We start from the raw sequence: 15000 nt of genomic DNA, 5'->3' as shown, positions 1-15000 counted from the left end.
GATGCGATTGGGACGACTACCAGTGCCAACCCCTTATCCCGCGATGCGTCCGATACACAGATAGTTCCAAGGCGGCCGAGGAGCCTCACCGCATATCAATCGGGGTGCGAGGCGAGGGATGGGGCGGGAAGGCCCCAACGGCTAGACGGAAGAGGCTTCAGGGCCACCTCGGAATGGTCCAAGCATCGGACGCGCTTGGGGCGACTGCCAGTGCCAACCCCTTATCCCGCGATGCGTCCGATACACAGATGGTTCCAAGGCGGCCGAGGAGCCTCACCGCATAGCAATCGGGGGTGCGAGGCGAGGGATGGGGCGGGAAGGCCCCAACGGCTAGACGGAAGAGGCTTCAGGGCCGCCTAGGAATGGTCCAAGCATCGGACACGCTTGGGGCGACTACCAGTGACAGCCCCCTATCCCGCGATGCGTCCGATACGAAGATGGTTCCAAGGCGGCCGAGGAGCCTCACCGCATAGCAATCGGGGTGCGAGGTGGGGGATGCGGCGAGATGGCCCCAACGGCTAGACGGAAGAGGCCACAGGGCCGCGTCGGAATAGTCCAAGCATCGGACGCGCTTGGGGCGACTACCAGTGACAACCCCTTATCCCGCGATGCGTCCGATACGAAGATAGTTCCAAGGCGGCCGAGGAGCCTCACCGCATAGCAATCGGGGTGCGAGGTGGGGGATGCGGCGAGATGGCCCCAACGGCTAGACGGAAGAGGCTGCAGGGCCGCCTCGGAATAGTCCAAGCATCGGACGCGCTTGGGGCCACTACCAGTGACAACCCCTTATCCCGCAATGCGTCCGATACGAAGATAGTTCCAAGGCGGCCGAAGAGCCTCACCGCATAGCAATCGGGGTGCGAGGTGGGGGATGCGGCGAGATGGCCCCAACGGCTAGACGGAAGAGGCCACAGGGCCGCCTCGGAATAGTCCAAGCATCGGACGCGCTTGGGGCGACTACCAGTGACAACCCCTTATCCCGCGATGCGTCCGATACGAAGATAGTTCCCAGGCGGCCGAGGAGCCTCACCGCATAGCAATCGGGGTGCGAGGCGAGGGATGCGGCGAGATGGCCCCAAAGGCTAGACGGAAGAGGCTGCAGGGCTGCCTCGGAATAGTCCAAGCATCGGACGCGCTTGGGGCGACTACCACTGCCAACCCCTTATCCCGCGATGCGTTCGATACACAGATAGTTCCGAGGCGGCCGAGGAGGTGGGGGATGCAGCGAGATGGCCCCAACGGCTAGACGGAAGAGGCTGCAGGGCCGCCTCGGAATAGTCCAAGCATCGGACGCGCTTGGGGCGACTACCAGTGACAACCCCTTATCCCGCGATGCGTCCGATACACAGATAGTTCCGAGGCGGCCAAGGAGCCTCACCGCATAGCAATCGTGGTGCGAGGTGGGGGATGCGGCGAGATGGCCCCAACGGCTAGACGGAAGAGGCTGCAGGGCCGCCTCGGAATGGTCCAAGCATCGGATGCGCTTGGGGCGACTACCACTGCCAACCCCTTATCCCGCGATGCGTCCGATACACAGATAGTTCCAAGGCGGCCGAGGAGCCTCACAGCATAGCAATCAGGGTGCGAGGCGAGGGATGCGGCGAGAAAGCCCCAACGGCTAGAGGGAAGAGGCTTCAGGTCCGCCTCGGAATGGTCCAAGCATCGGACGCGCTTGGGGCGACTACCAGTGACAACCCCTTATCCCGCGACGCGTCCGATACACAGATAGTTCCAAGGCGGCCGAGGAGCCTCACCGCATAGCAATCGGGGTGCGAGGCGAGGGATGCGGCGAGAAGGACCCAACGGCTACACGGAAGAGGCTTCGGGGCCGCCTCGGAATGGTCCAAGCATCGGACGCGCTTGGGGCGACTACCAGTGACAACCCCTTATCCCGCGACGCGTCCGATACACAGATAGTTCCAAGGCGGCCGAGGAGCCTCACCGCATAGCAATCGGGGTGCGAGGCGAGGGATGCGGCGAGAAGGACCCAACGGCTACACGGAAGAGGCTTCGGGGCCGCCTCGGAATGGTCCAAGCATCGGACGCGCTTGGGGCGACTACCAGTGACAACCCCTTATCCCGCGACGCGTCCGATACACAGATAGTTCCAAGGCGGCCGAGGAGCCTCACCGCATAGCAATCGGGGTGCGAGGCGAGGGATGCGGCGAGAAGGACCCAACGGCTAGACGGAAGAGGCTTCGGGTCCGCCTCGGAATGGTCCAAGCATCGGACGCGCTTGGGGCGACTACCAGTGACAACCCCTTATCCCGCGACGCGTCCGATACACAGATAGTTCCAAGGCGGCCGAGGAGCCTCACCGCATAGCAATCGGGGTGCGAGGCGAGGGATGCGGCGAGAAGGACCCAACGGCTAGACGGAAGAGGCTTCGGGTCCGCCTCGGAATGGTCCAAGCATCGGACGCGCTTGGGGCGACTACCAGTGACAACCCCTTATCCCGCGACGCGTCCGATACACAGATAGTTCCAAGGCGGCCGAGGAGCCTCACCGCATAGCAATCGGGGTGCGAGGCGAGGGATGCGGCGAGAAGGACCCAACGGCTAGACGGAAGAGGCTTCGGGTCCGCCTCGGAATGGTCCAAGCATCGGACGCGCTTGGGGCGACTACCAGTGACAACCCCTTATCCCGCGACGCGTCCGATACACAGATAGTTCCGAGGCGGCCGAGGAGCCTCACCGCATAGCAATCGGGGTGCGAGGCGAAGGATGCGGCGAGAAGGACCCAACGGCTAGACGGAAGAGGCTTCGGGTCCGCCTCGGAATGGTCTAAGCATCGGACGCGCTTGGGGCGACTACCAGTGACAACCCCTTATCCCGCGACGCGTCCGATACACAGATAGTTCCAAGGCGGCCGAGGAGCCTCACCGCATAGCAATCGGGGTGCGAGGCGAGGGATGCGGCGAGAAGGACCCAACGGCTAGACGGAAGAGGCTTCAGGGCCGCCTCGGAATGGTCCAAGCATCGAACGCGCTTGGGGCGACTACCAGTGACAACCCCTTATCCCGCGACGCGTCCGATACACAGATAGTTCCGAGGCGGCCGAGGAGCCTCACCGCATAGCAATCGGGGTGCGAGGCGAGGGATGCGGCGAGAAGGACCCAACGGCTAGACGGAAGAGGCTTCAGGGCCGCCTCGGAATGGTCCAAGCATCGGACGCGCTTGGGGCGACTACCAGTGACAACCCCTTATCCCGCGACGCGTCCGATACACAGATAGTTCCGAGGCGGCCGAGGAGCCTCACCGCATAGCAATCGGGGTGCGAGGCGAGGGATGCGGCGAGAAGGACCCAACGGCTAGACGGAAGAGGCTTCAGGGCCGCCTCGGAATGGTCCAAGCATCGGACGCGCTTGGGGCGACTACCAATGACAACCCCTTATCCCGCGACGCGTCCGATACACAGATAGTTCCGAGGCGGCCGAGGAGCCTCACCGCATAGCAATCGGGGTGCGAGGCGAGGGATGCGGCGAGAAGGACCCAACGGCTAGACGGAAGAGGCTTCAGGGCCGCCTCGGAATGGTCCAAGCATCGGACGCGCTTGGGGCGACTACCAGTGACAACCCCTTATCCCGCGACGCATCCGATACACAGATAGTTCCGAGGCGGCCGAGGAGCCTCACCGCATAGCAATCGGGGTGCGAGGCGAGGGATGCGGCGAGAAGGACCCAACGGCTAGACGGAAGAGGCTTCAGGGCCGCCTCGGAATGGTCCAAGCATCGGACGCGCTTGGGGCGACTACCGTTGCCAACCCCTTATCCCGCGATGCGTCTGATACACAGATAGTTCCGAGGCGGCCGAGGAGCCTCACCGCATAGCAATCGGGTTGCGAGGCAGATTATTGGGAAGGGAACCCCCTGGGATGCGGCTCAAGCAGTGCCCAAAGGGACTGGAATGCGGAATCACATCGAGAGACCCAAATGCTATACGAGGGCTCAAATCGAATTATCGATTTGGCCACGACATGGACGCATCGGAACGACTACCTTTGCCGAACCACTCGCAATTGCATCCATACCGAAACCAATAGACATTTCCGTTAGAGCCCTCGCATAGCATTCGGGAATCTCGCATGCCCCTCTAAATCGACCAATGCTGGCGCTCAATGAAAATCCGAGCGCTACCACCGTTCGAGCGCCAGCATTGGTCGAGTTAGAGGGGCACGGGGGAGAATGCTCCAGTCAACACCTCCCCTATATAAGTTATTTGTCCGATTCTCGCACAACCGTAGTCTGCCTCGTCGAATCAAACAACGGTCCCAGATTCCGACTTCCGTTCCGTAGAGACCCAAAAGCTAGATGGAGGCTCGCAAGAAAGAGAGTCGGCGCATAGCAATCGGGTTTCTCGAACGTTTAGGGACCGAGCTCACTTGCGGATAGGGCAAAATCCGCCAAGCAACCCAAAAGCTAGACGGGGGCTCGAATCGAATCGCCTAGGCGGCCACAACAACGACGTGTTGGATCGACTACCAGTGCCAAACCATTCAGCAAGACTAGTCTGTGTCGAGGCCGGATAGAGATTCTCAGAGAGCGCCCGCATAGCATTTAGGAGACCTGCCGCGTCCCTCACACTCGACAAATGGTGGTGCACGTTTATAAATCCGAGCGATCCCAACCCTTTCAAGCACCAACATCGGTCGAGATAGAGGGGCACGGAGGGGGCTGCGTGAGACAACACAGTCCCCTATATAAGTTATTTGTCCGATTCTCACACATCCGAAGAATGGTCATCAAATCGGACAACAGCCCAAACTTCCGACTTCCGTCCCAGAAAGCCCAAGAGCTATCTAAAACGTTCATGGCCGGAACTCGATCGCGGCTATACCAGTCCGCCAAGCAACCCAAAAGCTAGACTGGAGCTCTAGTCGAATCACCTCTGTGGCCATTGCAAGGACGTGTTGGAGCGACTACCATTGCCGAACCATTCCGCAGGTCGAGTCCATACCAAGGCCGCATAGAGATTCACGATGAGCTCCTGCATAGCAATCAGGAGACTTGCCGTGTCCATCACAATCGATAAATCCTGGTGCAAGATTTTTGCATCCGAGCGCTCCAACCAGTCGAGCACCAGCATCAATCGACATAAACGGGCACGGGGGGAGGATGCTCGAGAACACTACCTCCCCTATATAAGTTATTTGTCCGATTCTCAAGCAGCCGAAGTCTGGTCATCGAATCGGGTCAAAGACCACAACTTCCGACTTTACCCACAATGCAAGTCATCGAATCGAACATCGGCCCCCGAGTCGGACTCCATGCGTATGTCAGGTCATCGGACCCAAATTCCGCCTTCCTGCGCATGGCGGGCCATCAATATCAACTCGGTCATCGGACCCAAACTCCGCCTTTTTGCGTATGGCACGCCTTCAAATCGGTCATCGGACCCAAATTCCGCCTTCCTGTGCATGGCGGGCCATCAACATCAACTCGGTCATCGGACCCAAATTCCGCCTTTCTGCGCATGGCACGCCATCAACTCGGTCATCGGACCCAAATTCCGCCTTCCTGCGCATGGCAGGTCATCGGACACAAATTCAGACCTCGCCAATATGCCTACGTATCGAATCGGTCATCGGACCCAACTTCCGACTTCATCCATACTGTAGGGTCTTTGAGGTTGGCGCGGTGCGCTCAACCCAGGGAGTCGACCCATCGAAGCATACACCTCCCCTATATAAGCTATTTGTCCGATTCCCACACCTGTGTAGTTTGCACCTCTGACCAGGACATCGACCCCAACTTCCGAACTCGACTGCAACGACGGCACCAGCGCCTTGGTGCGCACCTTGCGACGCACAGTCCCAACATTCGCCTTCCTGCACATGGCAGGTCATCGGACCCAAATTCCGACCTCGCGAGTATGCCTACATATCGAATCGGTCATCGGACCCAACTTCCGACTTCATCCATACCGTAGGGTCTTTGAGGTTGGCGCGGTGCGCTCAACCCGGGGAGTCGACCCAACGAAGCATACACCTCCCCTATATAAGCTATTTGTCCGATTCCCACACCTGTGTAGTTTGCACCTCCGATCAAGACATCGACCCCAACTTCCGAACTCGCCTCCAACGACCGAACCAGCGCCTTGGTGCGCACCTTGCAACGCACAGTGCCAACATTCGCCTTCCTGCACGTGGCAGGTCATCGGACCCAAATTCCGACCTCGCGAGTATGCCTACATATCGAATCGGTCATCGGACCCAACTTCCGACTTCATCCATACCGTAGGGTCTTTGAGGTTGGCGCGGTGCGCTCAACCCGGGGAGTCGACCCAACGAAGCATACACCTCCCCTATATAAGCTATTTGTCCGATTCCCACACCTGTGTAGCTTGCACCTCCGATCAGGACATCGACCCCAACTTCCGAACTCGACTAAAAAGACCGCACCAGCGCCTTGGTGTGCACCTTGCAACGCACAGTGTCAACATTCGCCTTCCTGCACATGGCAGGTCATCGGACCCAAATTCCGACCTCATGAGCATACCTACTAATCGAATTGGTCATCGGACCCAACTTCCGACTTCATCCATACCGTAGGGTCTTTGAGGTTGGCGCGGTGCGCTCAACCTGGGGAGTCGACCCATCGAAGCATACACCTCCCCTATATAAGCTATTTGTCCGATTCCGACACCTGTGTAGTTTGCACCTCCGCTCAGGACATCGACCCCAACTTCCGAACTCGCCTGCAACGACCGAACCAGCGCCTTGGTGCGCACCAAAAGTGCGCACTTTTGGAGGGCACTTTTGTGCGCTCCAAAGGTGCGCACTTTTGGAGGGCACTTTTCTGCGCTCCAAAGGTGCGCACTTTTGGAGGGCACTTTTTGGAGGGCACTTTTCTGCGCTCCAAAGGTGCGCACTTTTGGAGGGCACTTTTTGGAGGGCACTTTTCTGCGCTCCAAAGGTGCGCACTTTTGGAGGGCACTTTTTGGAGGGCACTTTTCTGCGCTCCAAAGGTGCGCACTTTTGGAGGGCACTTTTTGGAGGGCACTTTTCTGCGCTCCAAAGGTGCGCACTTTTGGAGGGCACTTTTTGGAGGGCACTTTTCTGCGCTCCAAAGGTGCGCACTTTTGGAGGGCACTTTTCTGCGCTCCAAAGGTGCGCACTTTTGGAGGGCACTTTTTGGAGGGCACTTTTCTGCGCTCCAAAGGTGCGCACTTTTGGAGGGCACTTTTTGGAGGGCACTTTTCTGCGCTCCAAAGGTGCGCACTTTTGGAGGGCACTTTTTGGAGGGCACTTTTCTGCGCTCCAAAGGTGCGCACTTTTGGAGGGCACTTTTGTGCACTCCAAAGGTGCGCACTTTTGGAGGGCACTTTTCCTGTGCTCCAAAGGTGCACACCTAGGTGAGCACCTTCGACCACACCTTGTAGCACACCAAACTCTGACTTTCGACTTCATCCGCAATGCAGGGTCTTTGAGGTTGGCGCAATGCGCACAACCAGGGGAGTCGACCCATCAAACCCAACACCTCCCCTATATAAGCTATTTGTCTGATTCTCATACATGCGTAGCCTGCAGGAGCAATTAGGACATCGACCCCAACTTTCGGCTTCTAAACGAAAACAAGGTCTTTGAGGTTGGTGTAATGCGAACAACTAGGGGAGTCAACCCATCAAACCCAACACCTCCCCTATATAAGCTATTTGTCTGATTCTCATACATGTGTAGTCTACAGGAGCAATTAGGACATCGACCCCAACTTTTGACTTCTTAACGAAAACAAGGTCTTTGAGGTTGACGTAATGCGCACAACCAGGGGAGTCGACCCATCAAACCCAACACCTCCTCTATATAAGCTATTTGTCCGATTCTCATACATGTGTAGCCTGCAGGAGCCATTAGGACATTGACCCCAACTTTTGACTTCTTAACGAAAACAAGGTCTTTGAGGTTGGCGTAATGCGCACAACCAAGGGAGTTGACCCATCAAACCCAACACCTCCCCTATATAAGCTATTTGTCTGATTCTCATACATGTGTAGCCTGCAACAACGATTAGGACATCCACCCCAACTTCTGAATTCGTCTGCGTTGACCGCACCAAAGGTGCACGCCTTGGTGCTCACCAAAATCCGACTTCCGACTTCTTCTGCTATGCGGGGTCTTTGAGGTTGGCGCAGTGCGCACAACCAGGGGAGTCAACCCACCGAATGCAACACCTCCCCTATATAAGCTATTTGTCTGATTCTCATACATGCGTAGACTGCAGCAATGATTAGGACATCCACCCCAACTTTTGACTTCTTAAACAAGACAGGGTCTTTGAAGTTGGTGCAGTGCACACAACCAGGGGAGTCGACCCATCAAACGCAACACCTCCCCTATATAAAGCTATTTGTCCGATTCTCATACGTGTAGTCTGCAGCAGCGATTAGGACATCGACCCCAACTTCCGAATTCGTTTGCATTGACCGCACCAAAGGTGCACGCCTTGGTGTGCACCCTGGAGTGCACTTTGGTGCTCACCTCGGTGCACACTTTGGTGTGCACCTCGGTGTGCACCAAAGGTGCGCACCTTGGAGCGCACCAAAGGTGTACACTTTGGAGCGCACCACATAGGGTCTTTGAGAGGTTGGCGCAGTGCGCACACCAAGGTGGGTGTTGAGGTGCGTGTCGAGGTGGGTGGGTGCTAGGGTGCGCTCCATGGTGGGTGCCAGGGTGGGTGCGTGCTAGGGTGGATTCCAAAGAGGGTCATAGGGTGGGTGCCAAGGTGGGTTGGTGATATAGTGGGTTCAAAGGTGGGTACTAGGGTGGGTTCCAAGGTGGGTCACAAGTTGGGTGCCAGGATGCGTGGGTGTTAGGTTGGGTGCCAAGGTGGGCTCCTGCGTGGGTGGGTGCTAGGGTGGGTTTCAAGGTGGACGCGAGGGCGGGTGCCAAGGTGGGTAACAAGTTGGGTGTTAGGATGGGTGAGTGCTAGAGTGGGTGCCAAGGTGGGTGGGTGCTAAGGTGGATGCCAAGGTGGTTCACAGGGTGGGTGGGTTCTAGGGTGAGTTCCAAGGTGGGTCACAGGTTCAGTGCTAGGGTGGGTGTCAAGGCGGGTGTCGAGGTGCCTGGGTGCTAGGGTGTGGATGCCAATGTGGGTCATAGGGTGGGTACTAGGGTGGGCTGCAATGTGGGTGCCAAGGTGGGTAACATGCTCGGTGGGTTCTAAATTGGGTGCCAGGGTGGGTGTGCACCCACCTTGCCCGAGGTGGGTGCCAAGGTGCCAGTGTGGGTGGGTGCTAAGGTGGATGCCAAGGTGGGTGAGAAGGTGGGTGATAGGTTGAGTGGTAGGATGGGTGGGTGCCAAGATGGGTCACAGGGTGGGTGCAAGGGTGGGTAGGTGCTAGGGTTGGTGTCAGGGTGGGTGGGTGCTAGGTTGGGTTCCAAGGTGGGTGCGAGGGTGAGTGTCAAGGTGGGTCACAGGTTAGGTGCTAGGATGGGTGAGTGCTAGGGTGCAAAGGTGCCAGGGTGGGTGCTAGGATGGGTCGATGCTAGGGTGAGTGGCAAGGTGGGTCCACAAGTGTCAAGGTGGGTGCCGAGGTGGGTGCCAAGTCGGCGACTGCTATGGTGGATGCCAAGGTGGGTCACGGGGTGGGTGCCAAGTTGCTAGGTTGGGTTCCAAGGTGGGTGCCAACGTGGGTGCTAGGGTGCGTGGGTTAAAGGGTGTGTCACAACGTGGGTGCCAGGATGGGTGCGCACCCACACTGGCCAAGACGGGTGCGGGTGCAAGGTTGGGTTCCAAGCCCGGTCACAGGCTGGGTGCTAGGATGGGTGGGTGCCAAGGTGGGCACCAGGGTGGGTGCACCCACCCTGGCCAAGGTGGGTCACGGGGTGGGTCCTAGGGTGGGTAACGGGGTGGGTACTAAGGTGCGTGCCAAGGTGGGTCATAGGGTGGGTGCCAAGGTGGGCACCAGGGTGGGTGTGCACCAACCCTAGCCAGGGTAGGTCACGGGGTGGTTGTCGGGGTGGGCGTCAAGGAGCCAAGGTGGGTGGCAAGTAGCCAAGTTGCGTGCCAAGGTGGGTGTCGGGGTGGGTGCCAAGGATCCAAGGTGGGTGCCAAGGAACCAAGGTGGGTGTCTGGGTGGGTGCCGAGGTGGGAGCCAGGGTGGGTCCCAAGGTGAGTGCAAAGGTGGGTGCCAGGGTCAAGGTGAGTGCCAATGTGGGTTCCAAGGTGCCAGGGTCAGGGTGAGTGCCAATGTGGGTTCAAAGGTGCTAAGTTGGGTGCGAGGTTGGGTGCGAGGGTGGGTGGGTGCCAAGGTGTGCTAGGTGGAAGCCCGGGTGGGTCGGCATCCCATGGGTGTCGAGTTGGGTGCCTGATGGGTGCTTCTTGTCAAGTTTTAGTCGTCGGGACTCATTTCGAGCCTTAGAGGTCGTTTCTTGTCCGGTTGCCCTGTCTTCGACCTGGGAACCCAATTTTGGTCCTCGGGTCCCATTTTTTTTTGTCTCGCATCCCACTTTTGGCCTGTGGCCTTTTCGGGGTCGATTCTCGTTTTGGGCATCAGAGCATGTTTCTTCTCCTAAAACCCAATATTTGTTTATTAAGTCTCGGAACACATTTTTGTTCTCGTGGACCCATCATGGGTCTTGGAACGCATTTGTGGTCCTTGGGTCCCATTTTGCATCCCGAAACTTGTGTTTTGGTGCTTGATCCCTATTTTGGGTGCCCACCTTGCACCAAGTGCGCACCCGGGGCAAACCGAGCGCCTTGGTGCACCGGGGCAAGATCGAGCGTGCACCCGAGGCGCCCCGAACATGCACCAAGGTGCACTCGGCCCACATGTGAGCGCAGGTCGTTGCGCCCGAGGTGGTGTGTGGGCACCGCGTTGCAGACGGGACACTGCACGCACACGACGCCCCCTCCAGGTGCACGCACGTAGGCCGGGCCGGGTGCACACCCGACGCCCTAGCAAGGTGCGCGCACCCGGGCAGGGCTCACACTTGGCGAACGGGGCGCACTTCGCGAGGGAGGGTGTGCACCTCGACGGGGGTGGGTGGCCGGGGTGGATTCGCACGTGGGTCGCGGTTTGCTAAGTACACACTGCGACAAGCTCATAACGGGTGCGATCATACCAGCGTTAGTGCACCGGATCCCATCAGAACTCCGCAGTTAAGCGCGCTTGGGCCGGAGTAGTACTGGGATGGGTGACCTCCCGGGAAGTCCCGGTGTTGCACCCTTTTTTAGTTTTTCGCCGGGCGTCGCAATGCTATTTGAATAAACCTTTTGCCCGTTTGCGTTCTCGTCGGGGCCGGGCCGGGCCGGGGTGCGCTGCCCGCACTACCGCGCGCGCGGGGGCGACACCGAGCGCGCACCCGAGGCGCCCCGAGCACACAGGCCACGGTGCAACCCGGGCGTTGTGCGCGCACCCCGGTGCGCCCGAGGTGCTGCGCGCGCACCCAGGTGAAATCGGTGTGCACCTCGGCCAGTGCGCGCTCGGTCGAGTCGCGCACGTTGGCCAAGGTGCACGGTGATGTTTCTTACTCTAAGGTTCCGCACCAGACGCCCGGGACAGGTGAGCGAAGCTGGGCGGGGCCGGGTGCGCGGCCGGGGCAGGTGCACGCAGCTGGAGAGAGCTTTGGAGCACACTTCGGAGCGCACCAATGATGCGCTCCATTCAAAAGTTTCCTGAAAAGGCAAAAAAAGTTGAGATTATAGAATTTCCCACTTGAGAGATTGTAAAAAAAAAAAATTTAAAATGAAGGAAACGCGGGTGCCAAGGTGTGCGCAGCCCAGCCAAGGTGTGCGCACCAAGGCGCCCACCCTGGCGAAGGTGCACGCAAGGTGCGCACCCGAGGCAAACCGGACAATTAACCCAACTTTCGACTTCGCGCGCACCTTGGAGCGCACTTCGGAGCGCTCCTTGGTGCGCACCAATCTTGGGCACCTCGGAGTGCACCATGGCGCCCACCAAGGTGCGCACCCGGGGCAAACCGAGCTCCGACTTCGTGCGCACCTTGGAGCGCACGAAAGGTGCGCACCATGGCGCCCACCAAGGTGCGCAGCCCAGCCAAGGCGTGCGCATCAAGGTGCGCACCCTGGCGAAGGTGCGCACCCGGGGCAAACCGAGCTCCGACTTCGTGCGCACCTTGGAGCGCACAAAAGGTGCGCAACCCAGCCAAGGTGTGCGCACCCCGGTCAAACCGAGCTCCGAATCGTGCGCACCAGAGGTGCACGCCATCGTGCGCACCTTGGAGCACACTTCGGAGCCCTCCTTGGTGCGCGCCGATGTTGCGCACCTCGGAGCGCACCCGGGGAAAACAATGCAATTAACCCGACTTTCGACTTCGTGGGCACCTCGGAGCGCTCTCGGGTTCGCACCTCGGAGCACACCGAGGTGCGCACCTTTGATGCGCTGCCTTCACCAATTTCCAGAAAAGGCAAGAAAACATTGAGAAGGTGTGCGCACCGAGGTGCCCACCCTGGCGAAGGTGCACGCGAGGTGCGCACCCGGGGCAAACCGGGCTCCGACTTCGTGCACGCCGCACCTTGGAGCACACTTCGGAGCGCTCCTTGGTGCGCACCAGGGCGCGCAACCCAGCCGAGGTGCCCACCCCGGCGAAGGTGCACGCGAGGTGCGCACCCGGGGCAAACCGGGCTCCGACTTCGTGCACGCCATGGTGCCCACCGCGGCGAAGGTGCACGCGAGGTGCGCACCCGGGGCAAACCGGGCTCCGACTTCGTGCACGCCGCACCTTGGAGCACACTTCGGAGCGCTCCTTGGTGCGCACCATGGTGCCCACCAGGGCGCGCAACCCCGCCGAAGGTGCACGCGAGGTGCGCACCCGGGGCAAACCGGGCTCCGACTTCGTGCACGCCGCACCTTGGAGCACACTTCGGAGCGCTCCTTGGTGCGCACCATGGTGCCCACCAGGGCGCGCAACCCCGCCGAAGGTGCACGCGAGGTGCGCACCCGGGGCAAACCGGGCTCCGACTTCGTGCACGCCATGGTGCGCACCGCGGCGAAGGTGCGCACCCGGGGCAAACCGGGCTCCGACTTCGTGCACGCCGCACCTTGGAGCACACTTCGGAGCGCTCCTTGGTGCGCACCAGGGCGCGCAACCCAGCCGAGGTGCCCACCCCGGCGAAGGTGCACGCGAGGTGCGTACCCGGGGCAAACCGGGCTCCGACTTCGTGCACGCCGCACCTTGGAGCACACTTCGGAGCGCTCCTTGGTGCGCACCATGGTGCCCACCAGGCCGCGCAACCCAGCCAAGGTGTGCGCACCAAGGTGCACGCGAGGTGCGCACCCGGGGCAAACCGGGGTCCGACTTCGTGCACGCCGCACCTTGGAGCACACATCGGGGCGCTCCCGGGTTCGCACCGGCGTTGCGCACCGTGGTGGGCACCTCGGAGCACACCAAGGTGGGCAGCGAGGTGCGCACCTTTGATGCGATGCCTTCACTAATTTCCATAAAAGGCAAAAAAAAAACGAGATTTTAAAATTTCCGTTTTGAAAGATAGTGAGAAAAAGGGAATGCTGGTGCCATCTTGAGCCCGCCCTGGTGCGCAGCCCAGCCAAGGTGTGCGCACCAAGGTGCCCACCCTGGCGAAGGTGCGCGCCCGGGCAATTAACCCAACTTCCAACTTCGCGCGCGCCAGGGTGGGAGCGCACCCAACAACCGGGCCTGGGAAGAGCCAATGCGAGAAACCCCACCAAACGCTCTGACAAAAAAAGAGGGGGCGCTCCAGTAACCCCGCTTCGGAGCGCACCCTGGGCAAACCCAGCCAAGGTGCCCACCCCGGCCAAGGTGCAGGCGAGGTGCGCACCCGGGGCAAACCGGGCTCCGACAACGTGCACGCCGCACCTTGGAGCACACTTCGTAGCGCTCCCGGGTGCGCACCTCAGAGCACACCAAGGTGGGCAGCGAGGTGCGCACCTTTGATGCGCTGCCTTCACTAATTTCCAGAAAAGGCAAAAAAAAAAGGAGATTTTAAAATTTCCGTTTTGAAAGATAGTGAAAAAAACGGAACGCGCGTGCCATCTTGAGCCCGCCCTGGTGCGCAGCCCAGGTAAGGTGCCCACCCTGGCAAAGGTGCGCACCCGGGCAATTAACCCTACTTCCGACTTCGTGCGCGCCAGGGTGGCAACCGGGCCTCGGAAGAGCCAATGCGAGAAACCCCACCAAACGCTCCGACAAAAAAAGAGGCGGCGCTCCAATAACCCCGCTTCGGAGCGCAGCCGGGGCAAACCCAGCCAAGGTGCCCACCCCGACGAAGGTGCACGCGAGGTGCGCACCCGGGGCAAACCGGGCTCCGACAACGTGCACGCAGCACCTTGGAGCACACTTCGAAGCACTCCCGGGTGCCCACCGGCGTTGCGCACCGTGGTGGGCAGCGAGGTGCGCACCTTTGATGCGCTGCCTTCACTAATTTCCAGAAAAAGGCAAAAAAAAATGAGATTTTAAAATTTCCGTTTTGAAAGATAGTGAAAAAAAAGGAACGCGGGTGCCATCTTGAGCCCGCCCTGGTGCGCAGCCCAGGCAAGGCATGCGCACCAAGGTGCCCACCCGAGGTGCACACCCGGGGCAAACCGGGCTCCGACTTCGTGCAGGCCGCACCTTGGAGCACACTTCGGAGCGCTCCTTGGTGCGCACCATGGTGCCCACCAGGGCGCGCAACCCAGCCAAGGTCTGCACACCAAGGTGCCCACCCCGGCGAAGGTGCACGCGAGGTGCGCACCCGGGGCAAACCGGGCTCCGACTTCGTGCACGCCATGGTGCCCACCGCGGCGAAGGTGCACGCGAGGTGCGCACCCGGGGCAAACCGGGCTCCGACTTCGTGCACGCCGCACCTTGGAGCACACTTCGGAGCGCTCCTTGGTGCGCACCATGGTGCCCACCAGGGCGCGCAACCCAGCCAAGGTGTGCGCACCAAGGTGCACGCGAGGTGCGCACCCGGGGCAAACCGGGGTCCGACTTCGTGCACGCCGCACCTTGGAGCACACATCGGAGCGCTCCCAGGTTCGCACCAGCGTTGCGCACCTTTGATGCGCTGCCTTCACTAATTTCCAG

General features: G+C 60.1%; 1 non-coding gene across 1 annotated transcript; it reads left to right on the top strand.

Moving 5' to 3' along the window:
* The first annotated feature begins 11047 nt into the window (after positions 1 to 11047).
* Positions 11048 to 11166, top strand: LOC131866879 (5S ribosomal RNA). The gene has a single exon (XR_009365478.1). It is a non-coding gene; the product is annotated as a 5S ribosomal RNA (ribosomal RNA).
* Positions 11167 to 15000: the final 3834 nt, after the last annotated feature.

Source organism: Cryptomeria japonica, unplaced genomic scaffold (genome assembly GCF_030272615.1).
Source record: "Cryptomeria japonica unplaced genomic scaffold, Sugi_1.0 HiC_scaffold_156, whole genome shotgun sequence".
Classification (NCBI taxonomy): domain Eukaryota; kingdom Viridiplantae; phylum Streptophyta; class Pinopsida; order Cupressales; family Cupressaceae; genus Cryptomeria; species Cryptomeria japonica.
The sequence above is the reverse complement of the archived record's forward strand: the minus strand, read 5'-3'. Positions and strand labels throughout refer to the sequence as shown.